Consider the following 24,026-nt stretch of genomic DNA (forward strand, 5'->3'; position numbering starts at 1 on the left):
GTATTTATTGTTATGGTTGATGGTTTTAATTATTAATTAATTTATTAAATTATTTATTGGTTTTAATTTTGGTTACCCTTAATAAAGCACTTCGGCCATTTCTATTCCACTAAGAAAAATGTTGTCAGTGTTTTTATTTATCTAATCACATATGGTGGAGAGGGAAGTGGTGTCGTTTGCCTCCATGGCGGCAGGCAGGGAGTTATAAAGCACACTGTTATGTAGTGCTGACATTAGCACATCGCTACATAACGTTATTTCTCATGACAGAAACCCTCTAAATAGTGCCAGTAGAAAGTACTCAAGATTTCTTCTGCCACAATGCCTTTAGACAACCATAATTCAAGAAACATGGACAGATATCAAAATTTTACTGCAATTCGGTAGTCTTTATTTTTGTCCGCCAAAGGTTAGATCATAGGATTCCACTCACTCATGGATCAATTAATTGCAAGGGGGTTGAAAGGGAATGAGAAATATAAAGGAAGGACTTCTCCTTCCTGCAGGATTCACCCCTGGCTTTAGCTCAACGACATACAGAGGCAGATTTATCAAACTGGCGTAAAGTAGAACTGGCTTAGTTGCCCATTGTAACCAATCAGATTCCACCTTTCATTTTTCAATGGAGCTGTGAAAAATGAAAGGAGGAATCTGATTGGTTGCTATGGGCAACTAAGCCAGTTCTACTTTACACTTTTTACATTGATGTACTGTACATAGGTTTTAATTCCTTTTTCGTTGAAAAAAAAAAAAGTTTGAACTTGCCTCCAATGACGCCACCACTTACATAAAAGACACAGCACAGATATTTTTATCCAAAAAAAATGCGTACAAATGTAAACCCCCAATGTAGGGCCTAATTCTATACCCCAGCAGCACTCCCAACACAGGGCATTCTTTTTTTCAAAGCCGCATAAATTATTTTACGGAGACTCGCAAATAATTGCCAACTGTCGCAGGAAAGGGATGGGGCCAAATGCAAAATTTGAAGGGCAGGGTTTGAGCAAAGTTAGGGCTTTTTCATACGAGCGGATGCTGTGAGGGTAATCCGCTGCGTGAAAGAGAGCCAAGCCCCTTTCCGGACAGCAGAGACACGGAGCAGTAACATGATTGATAATGCTCCATGCCTCTCTGTGATCTTTTTACTACAAAATCACGATGACAACTTTATCTCACTGTGATTTTGTAGTCAAAAGATCACAGAGAGGCACAGAGCATTATCAATCATGTTAATGCTCCGTGTCTCTGCTGTCCAGAGCGCGGCTTGGCACTCTTTCACGCAGCGGATTACCCGCACTCCATCCGCTTGTGTGAAAGAGCCCTTACCCAATAGTGGGAGTTTCCTGGATATTTCAAGGTTGCCCAGGACTGGTCTGGTTTCGGGTATGGGGCTTAAGGCTAGGACTATACGGAGACAAGTAGTGTTGAGCGAACTTGTGTTTTAAGTTCTGCGTCTAAAGTTCAAGTTCAGGTTATCGAAGTATCCCGTTATGGATTCTAAATTCCGTTATGGTCCGTGGTAGCGGAATCCATAACGGGATACTTCGATAACCCGAACTTTAGACGCCGAACTTAAAACACAAGTTTGCTCAACACTAGAGACAAGTTGTACAAGTGCACAGAGCAGCAGTATTCCCATAGAAGTGAATGGGACTGCCCGCACGAAAAAATAAAAATCCAGCAGTTTTGGGTGGCAGCCAGAGCCAGAAAATATACCTTTACGGAGCGGAAGCAGTGTACAGTGAAGGGGGAGTACTCTACAGTTCATCTCCCATTCCAGTCAATGGGAACGAAGCTGCAATACGACAGTGCCAGAAACGACACCGTGTACGGAGCCTTCTGCTTCCACTCACTACACTGGATAGTTTCCAGCACCAGTGGCTGCCCAAAAAGGCAGGGGTTGTCAGGTGTCAGACCCCCACCCATCTTGATATCGAAGACCTATTGTGAGGATAGATCCCTATCTGTAGCCCGGACAACCTCTTTAAACTCAACAAGTAATCCAACAAAGAAGAAAAACTTGTTCTACAGAAAGAAACCTAAAACCAGATTAAGGGCACTGGTTGGAGGCTTTAATAACCCATAGAGAGGTCTTTGTAATGTAAGTGTGACAAGATCAGATCTGGTGGAAAGCAGAAGTGATGAGTGTGTAGATCCGGCATGTAACCTCAGCCACGTATGATACATGTACATGGTGAACGCTCATACTACACACCCATAAACCACATTCCTTCAGACAGAAGCTTGTGACTGTCTTCTGCTCGATTACATAGAGTGTAACCTCCTGCCTGGAATCCTAATTAAGGGGGGTGAACCTACTACTTCTTGAGTAAACAAAACCAGGTACTGACACGCTTTTTTCCAATCTGATTTTATTTTCTCGTTGTATCATTTTTCTTATGGACATATCCCTTTCCGGCACGGCCATGGCTTTAAGCCGCTACTCCTCAAGCAGACTCCCATTGAAATGAACGGGAGGCAGAAAGGACATGGTTGTTGGTGGTCTTTGTTGTCCGCGCCAAAATTCCACGGTGGGAAAGGCCCCTAAAGGTTTATCAAATGTCGTATGGTGTTGCTTAAATTTGTCTCATCTTTGAACCTAAGGCTAGTTTTGCACTAACGGCAGGGGACTCCGGCAGGCTGTTCTGGTGGGTGAACAGCCTGTTGGATCCGTCCAGCCGCTAGTTCACGTGTGCCCCCGGACTGCCGCTCCGTCCCCATTGACTATAATAGGGGTGGGGGCGGAGTTCCGGCGGCAGCACACGGCGAGAGGCAACTGGACTAAAAGTATGACATGCCGGAACAGACTGCCGGAGCCCCCTGCTGCTAATGTGAAAGTACCCTAACGCTTTTGTGTAGAATAGCTAATCCAGTTTCCCTACTTTTTAGCAATTTTTTTTAAAACCGTTTCAGTGATAAATCCGGAGTGAAGCTCATTAACATAGCTAACCACACCCACTTTGTCACCTACTTTTCAAAACTGGAGTGAGTGGTGTAAAAATGTAAAAAGTTGAAAAAGTTTTGCGCAACTGATGTCAAAAAGTTACAATTCTGGAGTGAAGTTGTGATAAATCCCCCCCCGACTATGTGAAAGTGGCCAAAGGGCATATTCACACAACAGTGACAAAAAAAGGCCATTAAAATCAGATAAACTGTCAGTTTTCGTGGCCATTTTGCATCCATGTGCGCATCCATTTCCTGGCCTTCTATCACCTGTTTGTCATTAGTTTTGCATCTGTTTTTAACATCCTTTAAAAACAGATGAATTTAATTGCCTTTTTTTAAACCCCAAGCCATACAGTGCCCTCAGTATATATTCTGCCCTGTACAGTGCCCTCAGTATATATTCTGCCCTGTACAGTGCCCTCAGTATATATTCTGCCCTGTACAGTGCCCTCAGTATATATTGTGCCCTCATAATGCCTTCAGTCTAAATTATGGCCCCCAGTATAAGGCTACTTTCACTTTCGTCATGTTAATACAACCGTCTGCATCCGTTATGAACGGATCCCGTTGTATTAGCTCTAAAATTAACATGATGGATCCATCTCTAAAACCATTGTAAGTCAATAGGTGATGGATCCGTTTTCGTTTGTGTCACTGAAAACGGATCTGTCTCCATTGACTTACATTGTCATGACAGATTCTCCGCATTCCCAGGACGCACTCACAAATGCTGCTTGCTGCGCTTTTGTGTGTGTCATGGGAACGTAATGAATTGTAACGGAATGCATTCTGGCGCATTCCGTTCCCTACAGTTACGTTTTGTCCCCATTGAAAATGAATGGGGACAAAACTGAAGCGTTTTCCTCTGGTATTAAAATGCTATGACGGATCTCAATAGCAGAAAGGGAAAACGCAGATATGAAAGTAGCCTAAAAATGCCACCACAGTGCCCCAGTATAAAAAAAAAATGCCAGCATAGTGCCCCTTGTAGTCCTAATAGACCCCATAGATATAATGCCCCCCTACCCACAATAATGCCAATAAGGGCTCTTTCACACTTGCGTTGTCCGGATCCGGCGTGTACTCCATTTGCCGGAGGTGCCCGCCGGATCCGGAAAAACGCAAGTGAACTGAAAGCATTTGAAGACGGATCCGTCTTCAAAATGCGTTCAGTGTTACTATGGCACCCAGGACGCTATTAAAGTCCTGGCTGCCATAGTAGTAGTGGGGAGCGGGGGAGCAGTATACTTACAGTCCGTGCGGCTCCCGGGGCACTCCAGAATGACGTCAGAGCGCCCCATGCGCATGGATGACGTGTCCATGTGATCACGTCATCCATGCGCGCGGGGCGCCCTGACGTCACTCTGGAGCACCCGGGGAGCCGCACGGACGGTAAGTATGCTGCTCCCCCGCTCCCCACTACACTTTACCATGGCAACCAGGACTTTAGCATCCTGGCAGCCATGGTAACCATTCAGAAAAAGCTAAACGTCGGATCCGGCAATGCGCCGAAACGACGTTTAGCTTAAGGCCGGATCCGGATTAATGCCTTTCAATGGGCATTAATTCCAGATCCGGCCTTGCGGCAAGTGTTCAGGATTTTTGGCCGGAGCAAAAAGCGCAGCATGCTGCGGTATTTTCTCCGGCCAAAAAACGTTCCAGTCCGGAACTGAAGACATCCTGATGCATCCTGAACGGATTTCTCTCCATTCAGAATGCATTAGGATAAAACTGATCAGGATTCTTCCGGCATAGAGCCCCGACGACGGAACTCTATGCCGGAAGAAAAGAACGCAAGTGTGAAAGGGCCCTAAGTTAGAAAAAATAAATACTCCCTTCACCACAGACACATGTAGGAACACTTGCTGTTGCTCTGCACGGAGGCAGCAGGACCTGATGCTCCCAGCATTGTGAGGTCACATGATCACACTGGGAGCGTCAGGTCCTGCTGCCTCCAGTGAGCAGCAAGTGTTACTACATGTGTCTGTGGTGAGGGGAGTATTTTTTTTTCAGTGTTGTTAATGGCTGTTAGACGGAGGAAGTTCAGTCTACACGACCGTGTTCATTTTTTTAGCAGACAGAAATAGGCATTGTTATAAAGGGTCAAGGAAAAAAAACGTTTACAACACAAGTGTCACATGGACATCATCCAGACGTTTTGCGGACAGCAAAATACATACGGTAGTGTGAATGGACCCTAAGGCTGTTGTGAAAGGCGGATGAGAACTTAATATTGACATAATATGCCCTCTCTGTCAGATGCGGGTAAAACGTCTGCTCGCTCAAATATTTTCTGAATATCCATAGTGAAGAACTGAGAGCATGCTGCGCATGCACAGTGTGTTCTCCTTCACTTGAGGAGGGGGGAGCCGTTTTCTAGATAGGTGCGGTCCCAGAGATAGGTGCGGAACCATACTCAGGATAGGTCATCCTGCCGGTCACCTATATGAAGAGAAGTAACGCGCCACCTGTTGGAATCTGGTTGCTATGGTAACTAAGCCAGTTTGCCTTTACACCAGTTTTGACAAATCTCCCCCAATGGGTCTTAAGAAGGCTGCATCAAATAACGTTAATCGGTGCCGTAAGATAGTCGTATCATCAGTTCCAGGACCGTTATCGGATCCTGTCAGGAGAAAGCAGGGAAATCTTTTCTAAACAGCACAGATCTCTATGTGGGAATTCATTAACTTATCATAAGGGGAATTTTTGAAGTCAGTGAGGGTCATTTACAAAGACTAGACTTTGTTCCTCAACTCCTGTGCTGCCAGAGGACTCCGCTATTTACTGAAGAGGCGTGCGCCTTGTCATAAATTAGACACACCATGAGCAGCCGTGCAGCTGGAGTTAAAAAATACTCCAGAACCTGACTGAAGTAGCCTTCACCCCTCTTTTACGCCTGTTTTGCAGATGTAAAAAATAGTACATTTGTCAAGGCTGAAGTCCCGGCCTGCGCCACGCCCCTCCCAAGTGGCAAAGATGTAAACGCACCTGTGTGACAAAAATTGCTGCATGGGTCACAAAACGGGGTCTAACGTCTAAAAGTGGCGTGGCGTGGCGAGGCGAACGTAGTAAATGCACTGATATAATTTGCAGCAAACCGCACGGTGCTCTGGAATTGTCACAAATTTTTCATTCTGAATTTATGTCCTGACAGGACACACCCTTCAGCCATCGTCAGAAAATGAATCAGGAAGCAATAATATGCCGGTAACAGGGGTGCAGCTATAGTTGTGAAGAAGTAGTGGGTGCTGGCACCTAAGGGAGCACAGAAGTTCTTTTACCAGAAAGGAAGACAACCAGTATTATACACGGTAGGTGGAGACCACGTTACAGATATTGCTGAGGCCTAGCGACTTCAAGTTACACCTCTAGTTGGAGCGCCTACTGGTCCCATGCACATGGCTTTAAAGGGGTTGTCCAGGTTCAGAGCTGACATACCCCCATTTTCACCCCAGCAGCCCCCCTGACTTGAGCATCGGAGCAGTTCATGCTCCGATGCTCTCCTTCGTGCTGCGCTAAAAGGCTCTTTTGTTTACAGTAACACACTGCCGGGAGAAGGCTTCCTCCCGACAGTGTGTTCGGTGACGTCGCAGGTTCTGATGGGCGGGCTTAAGCGCTGCCCTAGCCGTTTTACTGGCTTGAGAAGCGCTAAAGTCCACCCATCAGTGCCGGTGACGTCACCGGGCTCCCTGAGCAGCCGGAAGAAGAGGCTTCAGCGCTCCTGCAAGGGACCTGGTACGTCACCGAGTCTAAGAAAACAACACTTCCGGCGAAGAATTTCCTAGAAGAAAACGGGGCTTCAGAAACATGTGGAAAAGGTAGGACATGGATGTATGTTATGTGTATGTTCCATTAGTACAAGACAGACAAAGTCCTAAATCCCGGACAACCCCTTTAATGCCTACAAAGAGGTAAAAATTCACCCCTCAATTACAGCAGCGTTTTAATATCTTCATGCAGCAGATACACAATCCTCACGATGTTCAAGGAAACCATTCTAGCCGCTACCATAGTCAGTCCACTAAATCTCTACATTGCTCGACTGGGTCTAGAACGCAGTGAGTAGAAAAAAATAAAATAATTATTTCAATTTTTATGTCACCATAGAAACAAAAGACAAGGTATCAATGTGTTACATACCCCCAGTGTAGGCACCCCAAAAAATCATCTGCCTCAATACGTTGGTGGGGCATTTATAGACGGTCGCATCATATTTATCAAGTTTTGCAAAAAAAACAAAAAAAACAATAATCTGCCATTTGTCACTGGCACGTGCATCCCATGACAACGACTGTTCTAAAAAACTGCTGCAAGGTGACTAACGCGTGACCCTGTTGGCCATAGGACTACGCGCCAATTATTGGTTACACTATCCATGTGTGATGCAGCAGACATAGGAAAGGGCTGAAATAATTTATTTGATCAGTAAAAGGGGTGTCACTTGTCACCCTCATCTTTGATAACATCTTATAAGGCTATGACGTCACATCAGCTCGTCACTTATTCATTAAAAGCAAAATGCCGCTAATTCCCCATCATCTCCACTTCCTGCCGATCAAGGACTACAACAACAACCGCTGCAGTTACTTTGCTTTCTGACGCCGGTAACGAACGGTACCGGGCACTTGCATCGCAGAACTCACCATACGGGACAGCGCATGAGCCTGAAGGTCTTGATTACCGCCGATGGGATCGCGCAGGCGCAGTTCCAGGTGGAAGGAAGCGACGCGAGCGGGAGGGTAAGGCGCATGGGCGAACTAGAGCGTGACGTCACCGGCGCGCGCTGTTGTAAATGATAGCGATAAAAGCGAAGTAGCAACAATGGCAATATAATAGCAATAGATGTGGGCTGATATGAGGGGAGGGGGCATGAAGAATAATAGGGGCATGCGAGGTGAGGTGTGACCGTGCAGATAAGCTGCTCCACCTATATTTACGTTGCAATTACTTGACATGCCTTTGGTGACGTCACGTGATTGTCCTACCCAGATAAGAAGGGGGTGGGAATGTGTGGTGAAGAAGGCCCTGGAGCTGAGCCCATAGTGTAAAATGGAACATAAGTAAAACTGGGGTACAATATGGCCCCTAAATGTCAGTATGACACGACCTGGTGGATTTTGTGTCCCAGGTTGCAAGTCACTCACGACTTTTACTCCATTGACTTTAATGTAAGTCGTGTGACTTGACTGTTTTTACAGTCAAATTTCTCTCTGAAATAGTCGCAAGTTGCATATATATATATATATATATATATATATATATATATTATTGTAGCCCCACACTAAATAGGAATATGTACACCTGGAGGAAAAAAGCAAAAAATGTGTGAGGCCAGACACCTTAAATACGAAGGACTCGCAGCGTGACAGTGAGAGGTCCTGACCTCCCTCCTCTGACAGGATCGTACAGCATAATTCACACGTCCGTGGTGTGTTGCGGACCCGCAACACACCAGCCCGGCACCCCCATTGAAATGCCTATTCTTGTCCGCAAGCTGCGGACAAGAATAGGACATGCTCTATCTTTTTGCGGAGCTGCGGACCCAAAATCGGGGCCGCGCTCCGCAATTGCGGCTGCAGACAGCACACTGTGTGCTGTCCGCATCCATTCCGTCCCCATAGAGAATGAATGGGTCCGCACCCATTCCGCAAAATTGCGGAAAGGATGCGGACCCATTTTGCGGACGTGTGAATGGAGCCTAAGGCTACATGCACTCGACCATTGTGTGTTTTGTGGTACCCAAATTGCGGATCCGCAAAACACTGATGGCGTCCGTGTGTGTTCCGCAATTTGCGGAACAGCACGGACAGCCATTGATATAACTGCCTATTCTTGTCCGCAAAACGGACAAGAATAGGACAGGTTATATTCTTTTTGCGGGGCTACGGAACGGAGCAACGGATGCGGACAGCACACGGAGTTCTGTCCGCATCTTTTGCGGACCCATTGAAGTGAATGGGTCCACATCCGAGCCGCAAAAACTGCGGCTCGGATGCGGACCAAAACAACGTCCGTGTGCATGAGGCCTAAGGGCTCATGCATCCGAACGTATTTTCTTTCCGTGTCCGCTCCTTTTTTTTTTTTTTTGCGGATCCATTCATTTCAATGGGTCTGCAAAATAAAATGGATGTTGCTCCGTGTTCTAAAAGTAACCCCATGTTGCGGGTGAGTCCAAATTGACAAAAGGTGCGGTAGCACAAGTCAGCAGCTTCAGCAAAAGTATGAGGGGCCAGCAATACGGTAGTACAGAAAGACCACCCCAGCAGAGACAAATACCACAGTGCAGCGCAAAATACTGCTGCCTGCGCCACAATATTCAACTGTATCGCTGTCCTGAGGATGGCGATATAGTTGAAGACAGGAAGGCCCCTGTGGGTGCTGGCCAGGTGCATAGGAGAGAATTAGATTATGCATCCTGCCGGGGCCCGTGAGGAGGGCTGGGCGACCCTGCTAGGCATTGGCCCACAGGGATATTTCCCTTCAGTGTCTAGGGCTAGTCCGCTCATGCTACCTGACTTGCACCGCTTTATCTGCAACTCCAACTCGCTAGAATTCCACCTTGCATATGCTGGAGCGTCTGTACAAGCAGCATAAAGTGGTGAATGGTTTCGTCTTGCACCAGACCACCTCAGCAGGTCACACAATGGCAGCTCATCAGAGACCCTTGTCCTGTACTCAGGGGACCTTTGAAGATGCCACCAGATTTGTCAGTAGAGACAACTGTGGCATAAACAATGTCATCTCCCTTATATTTATCGCAGAGCACCTTGCTGGCCACCCTGTAGCTGTTGGGGACCCATATGGACAAAGTCCCATGAAGGAGGAATTGCAGGAGGAGGAGGAGCTACCCCTGGACGAGGAGGAGTCAGTGGCGGAGGAGGAGCAGGTGGTTGATGATGATGACACCAGCTATGATGACCAACCGTCGGGGGCAGAGCCAGAAAGAATTGGGCCTCGGGCACGCTGGCGAGCATGACAAGCTGTATACTTAATGCTTACGTACTGACATGGCATATCGGTAGCATTGAGCAATCTGACTGGATAGCCATGCTTTTAAAGCGAACCTTTCACCTGGATTTCACTTAATAAACTCAAGTGCTATCCTGTAACTGAATCGCGCATGCGCCGTCCCCGATGCCTGCCTGTCTTCTCTTTCTCACGCGCGATTCAGTTACAGGATAGCGCTTGAGTCCGACGGCGCATGCGCCGCCTGTACAAGCGCGGTCCCGGCGACTGAGCCGGGTGTCAATTAGACTGCATAGAGGCGGGGTTAGGGCAGGGGAGTTACAGCCTGGAGTGAGGGAAGGGCTACCCCCTTGACATCTAACGTGACTTGTGGAGCTGGAGAAGAGTACTTTATAAAGCGATTTTTCCATGCATATACATGACAGAAAAGCGGGACAAGACCGTGTGCTAACACAATGAGGATGATCTATAAGGTACTTTTGATAGTTTATTAAGTGAAATCCAGGTGAAAGGTTCGCTTTAAACCCTCACTATCAAAGTAAAATGGAGGAATGTTTTTCTGATGCCAAAAGGGAGGCCAAATTACTTTATTACCAGGATACATTGGCAGGGATCTCAAGTCTCCCGGCCGTTCAGGGAGTCTCCCGCTATTAGTTAGCGGCTCCCTGATGTGAAACAATATATCCCGGAAAGGTTCACTGATAGCAGAGAGATAAGAGAAGTGACAGGACAGAGTTTAGATTACTGGTTGAATTAACCCTTTAGGGTCAAATTGACTTCTCAAGGAGATATATATGTTAAAGGCATCCCTTCTTCTGTCTCATTCAGTAGCTATAGAACTATTGAGAGAGATGTATTTTTTTTAAATACATTTACACATTTAACCCTCCATTTTAATTATATTATTTACCCCAGTGTTAAATTCACACCCCCTGGATGCTTGTTTTTTTCCTACAGTGGGGTAGATAATTACACACAGGATTTTAAAGAATAAACTTCCGGACTCAGAACAAGAGCCGACTCAGCGAGTCAGCAAGTGAATCCAAGCATCCGCGCATGCGCATTGCGCAACCTAAGCTTCGGTTCACTTGCTTCTTCTCAGCTCAGCGAATGAACCGAAGATTTGATTCATGAACCGGTTCATTTGAATGAACTGATTCAAATGAACCGATTCATGTGAAAGATCCGAACTTCCCATCTCTAGTTTACTCGCAGTAAACCTTTCCGGCAACCTGTAGCAGTGTCCCCTTCTCGGCGCGTGCACACAGTGCAAGAAGAAGCCAATGCCAGCAGTCCGCAACGGCGCATCAGGCTGAGCCTGTGCGCACGCGCGGGATCTCGAAGCGGGAGGAGGGGGAGGGAGGGAGAGGCGGCACTGAGGAGTAGAAGGCGGCGCTGGGAACGAACGGCGATGCGTGCGGCCGGGCACCATGCATCCACAGACCTCCCCTGCTTGGGCACCTTAATTCAATGATTGACAGGTTAGTAAAACCTGTTTTTCCGCAGAATAAAGCCACAAATAGCTTTTATAAGGCCACCTTAGAAATCAGAATGCTACCCTGGACATGAGCATATGTTTAGCTCACAGGGCTTATAGGTGGTGACAGAATCCCTTTAATCATATACATAAATATGATAATTTGGGGCAGGGTAATGAGCCCAGTCCTCCACACCATAGAGCAAAGTGTGCAGATACTGCATATGTCTGGGAAATGTAATAAAAAGTTCATGAAAGAAAAAAAAAGAAAACCTCCCTGAAATGAGAAGTGCACCTCCCTGAAATGAGAAGTGCACCTCCCTGAAATGAGAAGTGCACCTCCCTGAAATGAGTTTTTGCAGGTTGGGATGTCTGCATTGGTGTATTCAGCTTTCTGCAACTTTCGCTGAGCAGAAGACTGCCGCCTGTGTGTCTGACCAGGAGGTCCTCTCCACCCCCCCAAGTCACCCACCGTCTCTGCTACCACAAGGAACAGAAGCTGCAGCAGCCAGTTCAGTCTCATGAACATGATGGAGCAGTTTTGTCATGTGCCAGGCTGACTGAAGTCAGCAGAGACAGACTGCCAGAACAACCAGGTTCAGTCCTACCTGGACTGTGGCCTTTCTTCGGCACATATTGTGTTCTCTGACCCCATGGGCTTCTAGGCAGGCAGACTGGAACAGGGGCCGGAACAGGCTCAGTTTGCTTTCTCTGTACTGTCTTGTTAAGGCGACTTTCACACTGGCGTTTTGGCTTTCCGTTTGTGAGATCTGTTCAGGGATGTCACAAACGGTCCAAAACGGATCCGTTTTGCCCTAATGCATTCTTAAAGGAAAAGGTTCCGCTCAGAATGCATCAGTTTGCCTTCGTTCCGTCTCCATTCCACTTTCCTGCTTGCAGCATTTTGGTGTCTGTCTGACGAAACTGAGGCAAACAGATCCGTTCTGACACACAATGTAAGTCAATGGGGACAGATCCCTTTTCTATGACACAATAGAAAACGGATCCTTCCTTCATCGACTTTCATTGGTGTTCAAAATGGATCCGTCTTGGCTATGTTAAAGATAATACAAACGGATCCGTTCTGAACGGATGCAGACAGTTGTATTATCTGAACGGATCCGTCTGTGCAGATCCATGACGGATCCGCAGCAAACGCGAGTGTGAAAGTAGCCTTAGCCTTTATTGTCATCTCAGAGAGGGTTTTCAGTGCAGCAGGTGGTGTGCTCACACCTAAACAGACAAAGTTGTCCTCTGCCAGTGTAAAAAACATCACTTTTGTCAAAAAGAATGAGGCATGGATGCGTGAGGATTTTCGCACACCTCTGGGTGAGACCGATGAATAGATCTGCCGTTGCTGACAGTGGCTATTTATTGCAGGCCCCATCACACCACTGCTGCCGTCCAGGGTTGCCAACTGTCCATACATTTCTGGACAGTCTGTAAAAACAGGCAACCCTTTTCCTCTGTCTGTGAAAAAAAAATAGAGGTTTGCATAATTTTTTTGAGGCTGGTGGTACTTGACTAGATTATTTCGGATGTAATTATCATTATTTTCCAGCTCACAGTAAATGCTGGTAATTAGTTATTATCAGTATATTGTGCTATAGTCATGTATTATCATTCATTATAGTTTTCCAATTTGTCTGTAAAAAATGTTGGCTGTCTGTGATTTTTGGATAAGTTGCCGTCTGCCTACCTGCCATCATGTTCCGTACCATATGGCTGCTGCTGCCTCCCCTTACTGGTTCTGGCATTACCCCTAAATAGATGCCACTACTACTACTCCAACACAGCTGGTGCTACTATTGCTGCCACTATTACCCCTGCACCTTACCCTTTCTGCATCCACACCGCTGCTCCCAAATAAAAAGGAGAATTTTCCAGGCTTGTCCAACTTCAGAACAAGCCACTGTTTCTTTTGACAATTAACAGTTGTGTTGTGTAGAACAAGCCATGGTTTCTTCTCACATTAAAGGGGTTGTCCCATCTAGCAATTTCATACTTACCTGCTGCGAGCTGCGCTGTTCACTTACTGGTTTCCGGCTTGTGAGGCTGGGAGGGCTTAGTGAGCTTAATTTAAGGCTTGTCCCGGACAGGCCGCGCATCGCTTTCTTGAACGTGCACGCCGCCGCGCATGCGCCATGGTGACTTCTTCCTGGCCAGTATAGTACAGAGCCGCGAACGCGCACGCCGCCGCAATGGTGAGTTTCTTCCTGGCCAAGTATAGTACAGAGCTGCGCTGCATAGAGAGCATACGCGTCTCTGTACTATACTCGGCCAGGAAGAAGTCACCATGGCGCATGCGCGGCGGTGTGCACGTTCAAGACAGCGATGTGCAGCCCGGCCGGGGGAAGCAAATATGTTCTACGCAAGCGCGGCCCACTGATGCGGCACACAAGCGGTGGCCATATCTAGTGGATACCAGAAGACAACAGTGGGGTAGGATTGGAATATTTTTTCCAAGATAGGTAGGGATTTGCTAAAGGAACGTAATTACAAAAATGCTCACAGGCACTTCTAGAACAAATTAAAATAGGATCAATGAGATGGGAATACCCCTTTAAAGAGGTTGTGCAGTGAGTACATACTGATGACCTATCCTCAGGATAGGTAATCAATATCCGATTGGTGGGGGTCCGACTCCTGGCACCTCCGTCGATCAGTTTGAAGAGGAGGCAGCGCTCATATGAGCGCTACTTCCTCTTCAAGATTACACTGTGCATCGTCTTGGAAGTCACAGTGACACAGTGTAATTACAAGTGCTTGTTCCATTCACTTGAATGAGATGAACACTTGTAATTACACTGCCCCACCCCTCAAGTGAGACAATGCGCAATGTAATCCTGAAGAGGAAGCAGCTGATCGGCAGGGGTGTCGGGAGTCTGACCCTCACCGATCAGATATTGATGGCCGCCCTATACTGAGGATAGGGCATCAGTATGTACTGGCTGCACATCCTCTTTAATGTGTGTGCATAAACAAGGGCTGTGATCTACCCCCATTGCGGCATACGTTTTGGATGCTTGCAGCAACTGCTTTTTTCCCATAACACTGTGTGTGTGTTTAAACACCATCTGCCCCCGATATGGGACAATTTTTGGAAGGTTTTGAATATGAAAAAGCATGACGCATGACAGCGCAGTGTGTTTTTAAACAGGCTGTTTGTTAACACCTTCAGCTGTGTCTTTCCCTTAGCTATATATATATATACCTATATGTCAGTGTCACTATAACAATTTTTGCCATTGCGGTCATTGCAATAAACAGCTTGAAGAGTGGGGGAGGGGAGAAAAATTCAGAAAACAAAATTGAAACAAAAGAGAATGACAAACTAGAAGAAAATCTGACTCTTAGGAGACCTTTCAGATTCGTGTAGGATCAATTTGGCCACAAATCAAAATTTAAAAAAAATTCTACATATCGGACACAAAACAAATTTTGCTCATCTCTAATTTAAACAAAGTAAAATACACAAAGACTAATACAAGTAGAATACAAAAATCCTGTATTTTGCATATTACATTCCTAGGAGACAGGACCTGTGCACTTGCATGCTGTGTCAGTACGTGGTCTTGTTGCTTAGCAATGCACACAATAGCCTCCATTTTCTTTACATATTTGCTGTTAATGATTGGCGTGTCATGACTAGAGGACAAACCTGTAAATGTACACTATGCAGTAAAGGTGTCACGAGTCAGCACTGTACACACCTAGTACCTGGTGACACTTTCGCTTGTAGTAACAGGAATTTTGACCTGTGACACAGAAAAAGTGCACAGCATTCACAGACTGAGATATCATGTAAAGATTTCCTCCTACTCCTCCCGCCCATTGGGATATGTATTGACAAGTATCCAATTATATGCTTATATTTGACCTGATTTACCATGAGCACATATTTCCAGGTTCAAGAACCTTTAGGGTCCATTCACACGTCCGTAGTGCATTGCGGATCCGCAATACACCCGGCCGGTGCCCCCATAGAAATGCCTATTCTTGTCCGCAATTGCGGACAAGAATAGGACATGTTCTATTTTTTCCGTAGCCAAGGACCGTAAGATAGGCGGCGCGCTCCAGAAATGCGGATGCAGAGAGCAGATAGTGTGCTCTCCACATCCATTCCGTCCCCATAGAGAATGAATGGGTCCGCACCCGTTCCGCAAATTGCAGACCCATTATTACGGACGTGTGAATGGAGCCTTACTTCTATAGGAGTGGATGATATTAGTAGCTGGTATTGCTTATAAGGGCTGATTGCCATTTATCTACTGCTGATGCCAGGACTGATCTTTTTGGCTCAGTTCTACTACTGTATCTGCGCCTAAAATCTGTCTAAAAAGTGGCACAAATTTCTCACAACTAGGGTTTCTTCTAACTCGAAAAAGGGACACGGCTCCGCATAAAGGGGTGATTTGTGGGAAAGGGGGTACGGCCAAAACGTGCCATTTTGCTGCAATATTGCACCACAAGTCTGGTGTACAATTCTGATTCAATATCTGATATAGAGTTAGACAAATGTGTGTATCTCATTAATTCTCCATCCTGTGATGAATCTGGTGCAGGTCTAGACAGCCTACGTGTGCACCAGCTGTAGGATTAGTAAATCTGGGCCACTGTTTTCTATGGAATCGCTTCTGGTATCCAGCGTATTGTAACACCTGATGTCTCTTTTTGCTAGATAAATAAAAGCAGCATGCAGCGTTTTTCTGTCTGCCTGTGGTTCCTGGACTGGTGCACAATATGTATCAGATGTGCCCAGCTAAGGCATACAACAACTGGTCGGACACAAGTGACATAAGTGAACACAGCCTAATTAGCTGACTAACCTAGGTCGTGTGGATAGGCTTTCAGTAATGAGGGGCAAAGCTCTAGTTCTTTGTCGTAGCCCTGTATCAGACTACCTTGGACAAGGCAGAGCGGCTTGTTGGTGCTTCTACTGGGCCCTAGCTCTCAGGAAACCCCACCGCACCCCCTCAGCTTACAACCCTGTAGAGTTTTGCCCCTGTGGCGATCATCTTGTGACTTTAGTCTCTGTGCACAGGGAATGTTTTATAGCTGATGAAGCAATACATTTTAGAAGCAACAAAATAAAACCAGACGCTTATATGCTGCTGCATTTCCTGAAGGTCCTATGATAACCGTCAATATACCAAATATAAAGATTATTTGTAAATGCCTTCACCATGATATCAGGAACAGTAGCACGTGTCTACAGATCAGATTTGAAATCCTTTCTCTATTACCTGCTATCTACGACACTTATCTCACGGCCAATATCTAGGTCCTATTTATCTCTGTCTTCTCACCCTTTCCCTTCTTACCTTAGTATTTTGACAGTTCTTCCAAGGAAATGAAAGAAAGTGTGGGGAGCCGATAGAAGATCCACAGTCTAACTCCGTTTACTCTGTGATAGGTCTAACAAAGTGAGCTCCACCAAACAGGTTTGACCTGTTAGCGTTAATAAAGTCAACGCCTCAGATCTTCACTTTACAACTGTGACATGTGAAAAGCAGATATGATTGAAGCAGAGACAGTGGGTATGTTAAATAGGAGTGGCTGGAAGGCAGGGCATGCAAGCAACTGATGGAAACGTGGTGTTTGGTTACTCTTCTACCACATGTAACTGGGAATTCTAAGCATACAGTCACTGGGACAGTTTAACTTTTGCCCTTGTGACTTTTATGAGTCTTATCATCTTAAAGTAAAGAGTACACTAAAGGGAAAATCCAGTGTAGGGTGAATTATTTGTTTGAGAAGAGATGGGTCACGGACCTGCTGGTCAGACAAGTATCTTGAGGTTTCTGGGCCCCAAATCAAATCTGACCCAGGGCCGTAGCAGGAGGTTGCAAGGGTCTCAAAACATTCAGTGCCCAAGTCCTCATACATATGTGCCAAATTCTCTAAGCAACCCCCCTCCCCACACACACCCTAGCCCTAAAGACATATTGTACTTGTTGGATGGACTCTAACAAACATACAGGACTATACAGCATTAAATACCACTTACATATACTGTAGTGCCTCACAGGTGACGTATCCTCTGATGTACACTTTCCTCATCTTTCCCCATTTACTTAAGACAACTTTTTTCAGCCATGTCTCGTCTTTGCAGAGTTTGCCACACAGACGTCTAAGGTTCCTCACTTTTTTATTATCCTCTCCACCAGTGATGGTCAGTTCGCAGTGTTCGCCAACGAACACATGCGGGCTGCCATCTTGACTCACCCGTCCAGCGATGCACAGGTAAGCCCTTTACCTGTGCCTGTGGCGGTAGCCAGTCTGAAATCAAATGCAGTCACCGGGAGCAGGCAGTTCCGAGAACAGCCCGATGAAGGCCCCCGGCGGCTGTTCTCGGAACTGCCTGCTCCCGGTGACCGCATTTGATTTCAGACCGGCACAGGCACAGGTAAGGGCTTACCTGTGCATCCACGGACGGGTGAGTCAAGATGGCAGCCCGCATGTGTTCATTGGCGAACACTGCGAACTGACCATCACTGCTCTCCACCCTGGTGCCCCAACTATGTTATCCTGCTGTGTTTGTCAGTGCCCCCAAATACTATGCCATACAGATGGTTCCCCCATATTAATATAAAAGTCCCACCAATAGCAATAATTCTCTCCTAGAGTGCCCTTATTAGTAATAGTGCAAGAGTGTCCTTGTTAGTAGTAGGGCATTCCATATCACACCTACTAGTAATAAGGCCTCTCTATAGTTCCCCTTGTATTAATAAGGCCTCCCTGCCCCCAGTAGTACCCCAGTACTTTTAATGCCCTTGCCCCCCCATAGTGCCCTGATACTTATAATGCCCATGCCCCCCGTAGTGCCCCTGCAGTTATAATGCCCCGGATTTCAATTCCATGTGACAAATAAAACAAAAAAATCAAATGTCTCACTCTCGTTCCCAGCCACTGTCTGCAATGCATGCCACAGGCCTCCTCCGGCCTTTGGCCTGAGCTGCCTGCTTCCCAGAGAAGACGGTCGCAGTCATGTCATTGCGCAGCCTGTTCCAATTTTGCGTCCTTTAATAGGCTTCAGGCCTAGTGGCCCCCTAGCTGATAGGAGCGACTTACAGCAGGGTAGGCAGCCATTGGTTCCTGTGCTCCTCCTCAATATTCAACTGTATCGCCATCCTGAGGACAGAGGTACAATTGAATGTGCTGGCGGTCATGATGTTCGGGGCCCTGGCAACATCCCTGACTATACCAGTCATTGCATGCTATTTCTAGTACTTCTGTCCTCTTATATGGCAGGAGACTCTTTGGGTATCTTCATGCAGAAGGGCTCACATGTGACTGCAACCTCTACACTCTTAATAGCTATGCACTGCTCCAGGCACTTTGTATAAAGTTGTACTCCCTCTGATGGGCAGATAGATTTCTTTAAGTGCTATGTAGATTTAAAGTTACTATGTAAATTACACATACATTGCACCACCAACAATGATAAAGGAAGGTTGCTTCTGTGACAATAAAGGTGTCCACATTTTACTCATATCACTATTTGCCTTCCATTTTATTTTTGCTGGCTAAACCTTGCTAGAGCCTGGCATATAATCCAAAGGGTGTGCACTTTGTATAATTTAAATACCACTTGCCTCCTGCTATTAGCTTCTACAGTCATAGGTATAGGAGGTGTACAAGTAGCAGAAGCACACAGGTCCTGGTGGACTAATGAAGTGCAAAAGTTCAGGAGTCCATCTGGGTATGGACACTTAGTGGCACTGCTTCATGGGAAAAGGAGATACCTCTTTGTGCTTAATGGGTAAATAATCTTGAACAGAGGAACGGTGGAACAGTTGCAGGAACACAAGCCCTCTCTTGCTGGAACTTTGAGTAAGGTGCACCACACCACAAATTCTCAACTTTGGCAGGTTGTGCTCAAGATGGCTGATAGTCTTTTTGAACCTTCAGTGCCGCTATCTAATGGAGGTTACTACCTACCTCTGCATGCAGAGTTGCAGCAGCCTCTTAGATTTTGATGTCCTGGCTATTCTGAGGGTCCTGACAAACTCTAGACCACTACATTTCCCATGAATTTCCTCTTGACCACCTACAGTTGTTTCCATACAGTGTGTATACTGCCCAGACTAAATGTCCAGGAATTTTAGTTTGAGCAGTTCCTGACCAATGCATGGTCGATACAGTCCAAAGTCCTTCAGAAGGGTTAACACTGTACTACTTTAACTTGAATCTATGTACAACCAGTTAAGGTTCACTTTATACCTTTTGATCACTTCAAGCATTGAATACGAATCACACCATTTCCACTCGCAGGAAGAAGGTACCATCTTAGCACACTCTCTTGAAGGGCTCACACAAACTAAAGGCATCTGTGCCTTTACTGCGGACCGCAAACGGCGGGTCCACAATACATGAGCACCGGCTGAGTGATCTCCGTGCCTTCTGAATGCGCACCCATTGACTTGAATGGGTCCACGATATGCAAAAGTTAAGACATGTCCTATCTTTTGCAGAGCAAAAGCCCACAGAAGCGCTTTCGTCGGCTTTCGGGTCTGTGCTTCCGCACTGCAACAAACAGGACATGTTCTATCTTTTGCAGTATTTTGCAGATCACTGACCCATTTAAGTCAATAGGTCTGCACCACAATACGGGATTCACATGGCCGGCTATTTGTGGTCCGCAACACAGGAACAGGGCCCTTTTGTGTGAATGAGCCCTTAGTCTGAATGCTTGCAGGACCATTAAACAGGCCCTAGCGAAATCAGTCCTTAATACGAAGATGAAAATGGTAGGGGCTAGTAAGATGCCTCATTCACAATATGCAGACACTAGCGCCCTTGGACATAAGTCTCTTTCAAACTCACTAGGCTCAGTGTACAGTATCTCTCATCCAATTAACCCCTCTGAGGGCTTTCAATCTTCAGGACCCATCTTTCTCACTGTGTACACAAGGCCTTGTCTTGGGTTGCACTCACAATCTCCCTCTGTCTTTGACACAGCCCACTGATGTGCTCTTTGGTGACAAGGGTCAGACGTCTGCTCAGTCTCTGTGTCTCTCATACATTTTATTGTACCCAAACCCTTTATATGGAGGCCCCTCAATCCCCACCTAGAAATGCTGCAGTGCAACACTTCTGGTGTCACAAACTCCCATGTTAAATCAGCACAGGACATCAGAAAAATGGACTCTTCTGGCTGGTGCCTCTTCCTCCTACTGAGGGATGACATCTATCCCTTTACTGTGCAGAAGGACCATATCAGGACCAGTATCTTAAATAGCACATGTGGAGGACTGGTGAAAGTTTAAAATCAGTGGTGTCCAGGTGCTATCGTTCTGCAGACATAATTAAAGAGCTTAATGGGAACCTGTCACCCTAAAAAATGCTGTCCTATAGATGAGCATCGGCAGGGGAGATTTATATATAGTTCTGTGTAAAAAGATTCAGTATAACTTGGAACTTATTGATTAAAATCCCTACTTATTCCGGGTTTTAGGAGTCTCGTGCATGGAGTGATTAATTGTATAAGCCACTGAGTAGGACCACTCACTGGACTAGTACAAGGAGAGATTTAGGGTGCAGTCACATGACTGTATCCGCATTGTGGTCCATGTGCATCGGTGGGTCACATTGAAAAATGCCTATTTTTGTCTGCCAATTGGACAAGAATAGGACACGTTCTATAATTTGCAACTTTGCAGCACAGATGCAGATAGCATGCGTATGACATCCGTCTACTGTCCACATTTTTTGCGGACTCAGGGTAATGAATGGGCCTGTGTGCAATCCACAAAAATGTGCATTGGGCGCAGACTGAAAATACGCAGTGTACCCATCCCGTCTCCCTTCCTGTCCGCTGCTGCAGTCTATGGTCTTTGCCATAGACATCAGCGGTGACCTTGAAGAGAGACGACGGGAGATGGCAAATGTGCACTGCGCGCCGTCTCTTCATACAGCTGATCAGTGGGGGTCCGACACCTATCCTAAGGATAGGTCATCCATAGTAAAAGCCCGGACAACCCCTTTAAATGTATAAAACACAAAGTATACTGAATTTTTTCACAGTATAAAAATACCTGCTCAGCTCCTCACGCTGTATAACATGATGCTGGCAGATCACGCTACTTCATTGTGATATCTTATCTGTATATACATTACTGTATCTTTTCTTTTTTACTCCACTTGAGTCCTTCATGACTAATGGTGGTGACCATATTAATTTTTTTTTTATGCAGAAAGTTATCATATCAAGCAGTGTCTATGCTGGTGACCTGCTTATCTTCTGTTGTTTTCAACCCTAGCCCTAACCTCTGTACATCTATTTCTGTCCAGACTGATGTCTGAAAGCAGTTATGTTTAGGACTGGAGAACATGACATGATATACCTCAAAAAAGCAAAGTGTTGAAAAGTTAACTACCAGTAGCCTTAACTTTTTATTAACCCCCTTCAGGACCCAGCCATTTTTCACCTTAAGGACCAGGCCATTTTTTGCAAATCTGACATGTGTCACTTTATGTGGTGATAACTTTAAAACGCTTTTACTTATCTAGGCTATTCTGAGATTGTTTTCTCGTCACATATTGTACTTCATGACAGTGGTAAAATTGAGTCAAAATAATGTATTTTTATTTATTAAAAAATTGCCAAATTTCCAAAAAATGTGTAAAAATGTGCAAATTTCCAAATTTTAATTTCTCTACTTTTATAATAGATAGTAATACCCCCAAAAATAATTATTACTTTACATTTACCATATGTCTACTTCATGTTTGGATCATTTTGTGAATGCCATTGAATTTTTGGGGGACGTTAGAAGGCTTAGAAGTTTAGAAGCAAATCTTGAAATTTTTCAGAAAATTTCCAAAAACCACTTTTTAAGGACCAGTTCAGGTCTGAAGTCACTACCCAATTTTAGAAACTACACCCCTCAAGGTATTCAAAACAGATTTTTACTAAATTTGCTAACCCTTTAGGTGTTCCAAAAGAATTAATGCAAAATAGAGATGAAATTTCAGAATTTCACTTTTTTGCCAGATTTTCCATTTTAATCCATTTTTTGCCACTAACAAAGCAAGGGTTAACAGCCAAACAAAACTCAATATTTATTGTCCTGATTCTGTAGATTACAGAAACACCCCATATGTGGTTGTAAACTGCTGTACAGGCACACGGCATTGCACTGAAGGAAAGGAACGCCATGTGATTTTTGGAAAGCAGATTTCACTGGAATAATTTTAAGCTGCCATGTCACATTTCACCCCTAGAGTATAAACTCCTAAAAAGTGACCCCATTTTAGAAATTACACCCCTCAAGGTATACAAAACTGATTTTACAAACATTGTTAACCCTTTAGGTGTTCCACAAGAATTAAATGGAACCAAAAGTGATATAAAACTGGCAGCATTACTTTATAGCCGCCCCCCAGTCTGTAACTGATCATGTGTGTGAGCCAGAAATTCGATAATCCATACTTGAGAAAAACGCTTTTTTAATCTCCATGAGCGCTCTGTTTCCTGTGAGCTTAAAGTCAAGGGGGCAGCGGCCTCCTTGCTTCAAATCAAGCAAAGCCCGCCTCTTACCTGTCCCCTCTTGACTGTGATTTACATATTTTCTATTCCCTTACGTCCTACCAGCAGCACAGATGGGGTTAACCACCCCCCATGGACTGGTAGGACCGGCGGAATTTAAATGAGCCCAAGTAATAATTAAACACTTAAACCTCCCCTATAAAGGAGGGAATCACCTCCAGCCCATTGTGTTTTTTTCTGTCCTCCGGAGAGGTGGACTGGGCGGTGATTCCCCCTCTCTTAGGGGGGAATCTTTTTTTCATGTTATCTGCGGGCTTTGCCTCGCTGCGGTGCGTTTTTTCGGCGTCCTCGGTCCTTTTCCTGTGCGGCCGCTGGGCGCTGCCATCTTCCGAATCTGACGTCACTTCCGGAATTTTTTCCTTGCGACGCGATTTCACGTCATTATTGTGATTTTTTTTTTTTTTATATATAATTCGCGATTTTCCCTCCGGTTGGAGGTTTTATTGTATTCCTTCCTGGGGGGAAACCTTTTTATTTACTGTTTTCTCCTCTGGGGACGGGGACGGGGACTCGGCTCTGAGCCCACTCTCTCCCCTATTTAAGGAAACATTGTGAACCAGGTCGTTCTCTGGCTGCACATGCTTTTTAAGCTAGCTCCCAGAGTCCCATAAGCTGGTGTTCCTCCACTTATTGGTGCCTTATTTCTTGTCCTCATTTTCAGCTATCCGCCGGTCTGCCTTTTCTTTTACCTTTCTCCTGAAACATTTATTGGTTGTTTACAAATGTTTTACTTATCCTTTTTTTTCTTTTTTCAACGGTTATTCTAAGCTGAATTTACCTGCACTCGTCAGATCGCAGAAGATAAGCAGCTTGGGGCTTGGTAGGAACCAGCTTGGGAGACTGGTTGGGAATCCCTTGTTCCGTTGATTTTAAGAAAAAAAAAAAAACCTCCACGGGATTCGAATGGCAGAAAGGCGGTTTCCAAGCGGAAACCTTTTTCGTGCTATGATTGTAGCGCGCTTCTGGAGGATAGCTGTCCCTACTCCAGGTGTGACGGCTGCTGTCCGAGGGTCCAACCTTCCACCGAACCTACGATGCAGGATATGTATCAGTGGGTAAAGACCTATGTTGATGGATCCATCA

At 45.6% G+C, this 24,026-nt stretch overlaps 1 protein-coding gene across 1 annotated transcript in view; it reads right to left on the reverse strand.

Annotated features, from left to right (window-relative positions):
• Positions 1-16,858, reverse strand: part of LOC120998844 (carnitine O-palmitoyltransferase 1, liver isoform-like) — a 44,620-nt gene extending 27,762 nt beyond the window's left edge. The window contains exon 1 of the mRNA XM_040429736.1: positions 16,714-16,858. The gene's annotated coding sequence lies outside the window, so the exon portion shown is untranslated. The remainder of the gene's footprint in view (positions 1-16,713) is intronic.
• Between the last annotated feature and the right edge of the window lie 7,168 nt (positions 16,859-24,026).

The sequence above is a fragment of the Bufo bufo genome, chromosome 1 (genome assembly GCF_905171765.1).
Source record: "Bufo bufo chromosome 1, aBufBuf1.1, whole genome shotgun sequence".
In the NCBI taxonomy this organism is placed as follows: domain Eukaryota; kingdom Metazoa; phylum Chordata; class Amphibia; order Anura; family Bufonidae; genus Bufo; species Bufo bufo.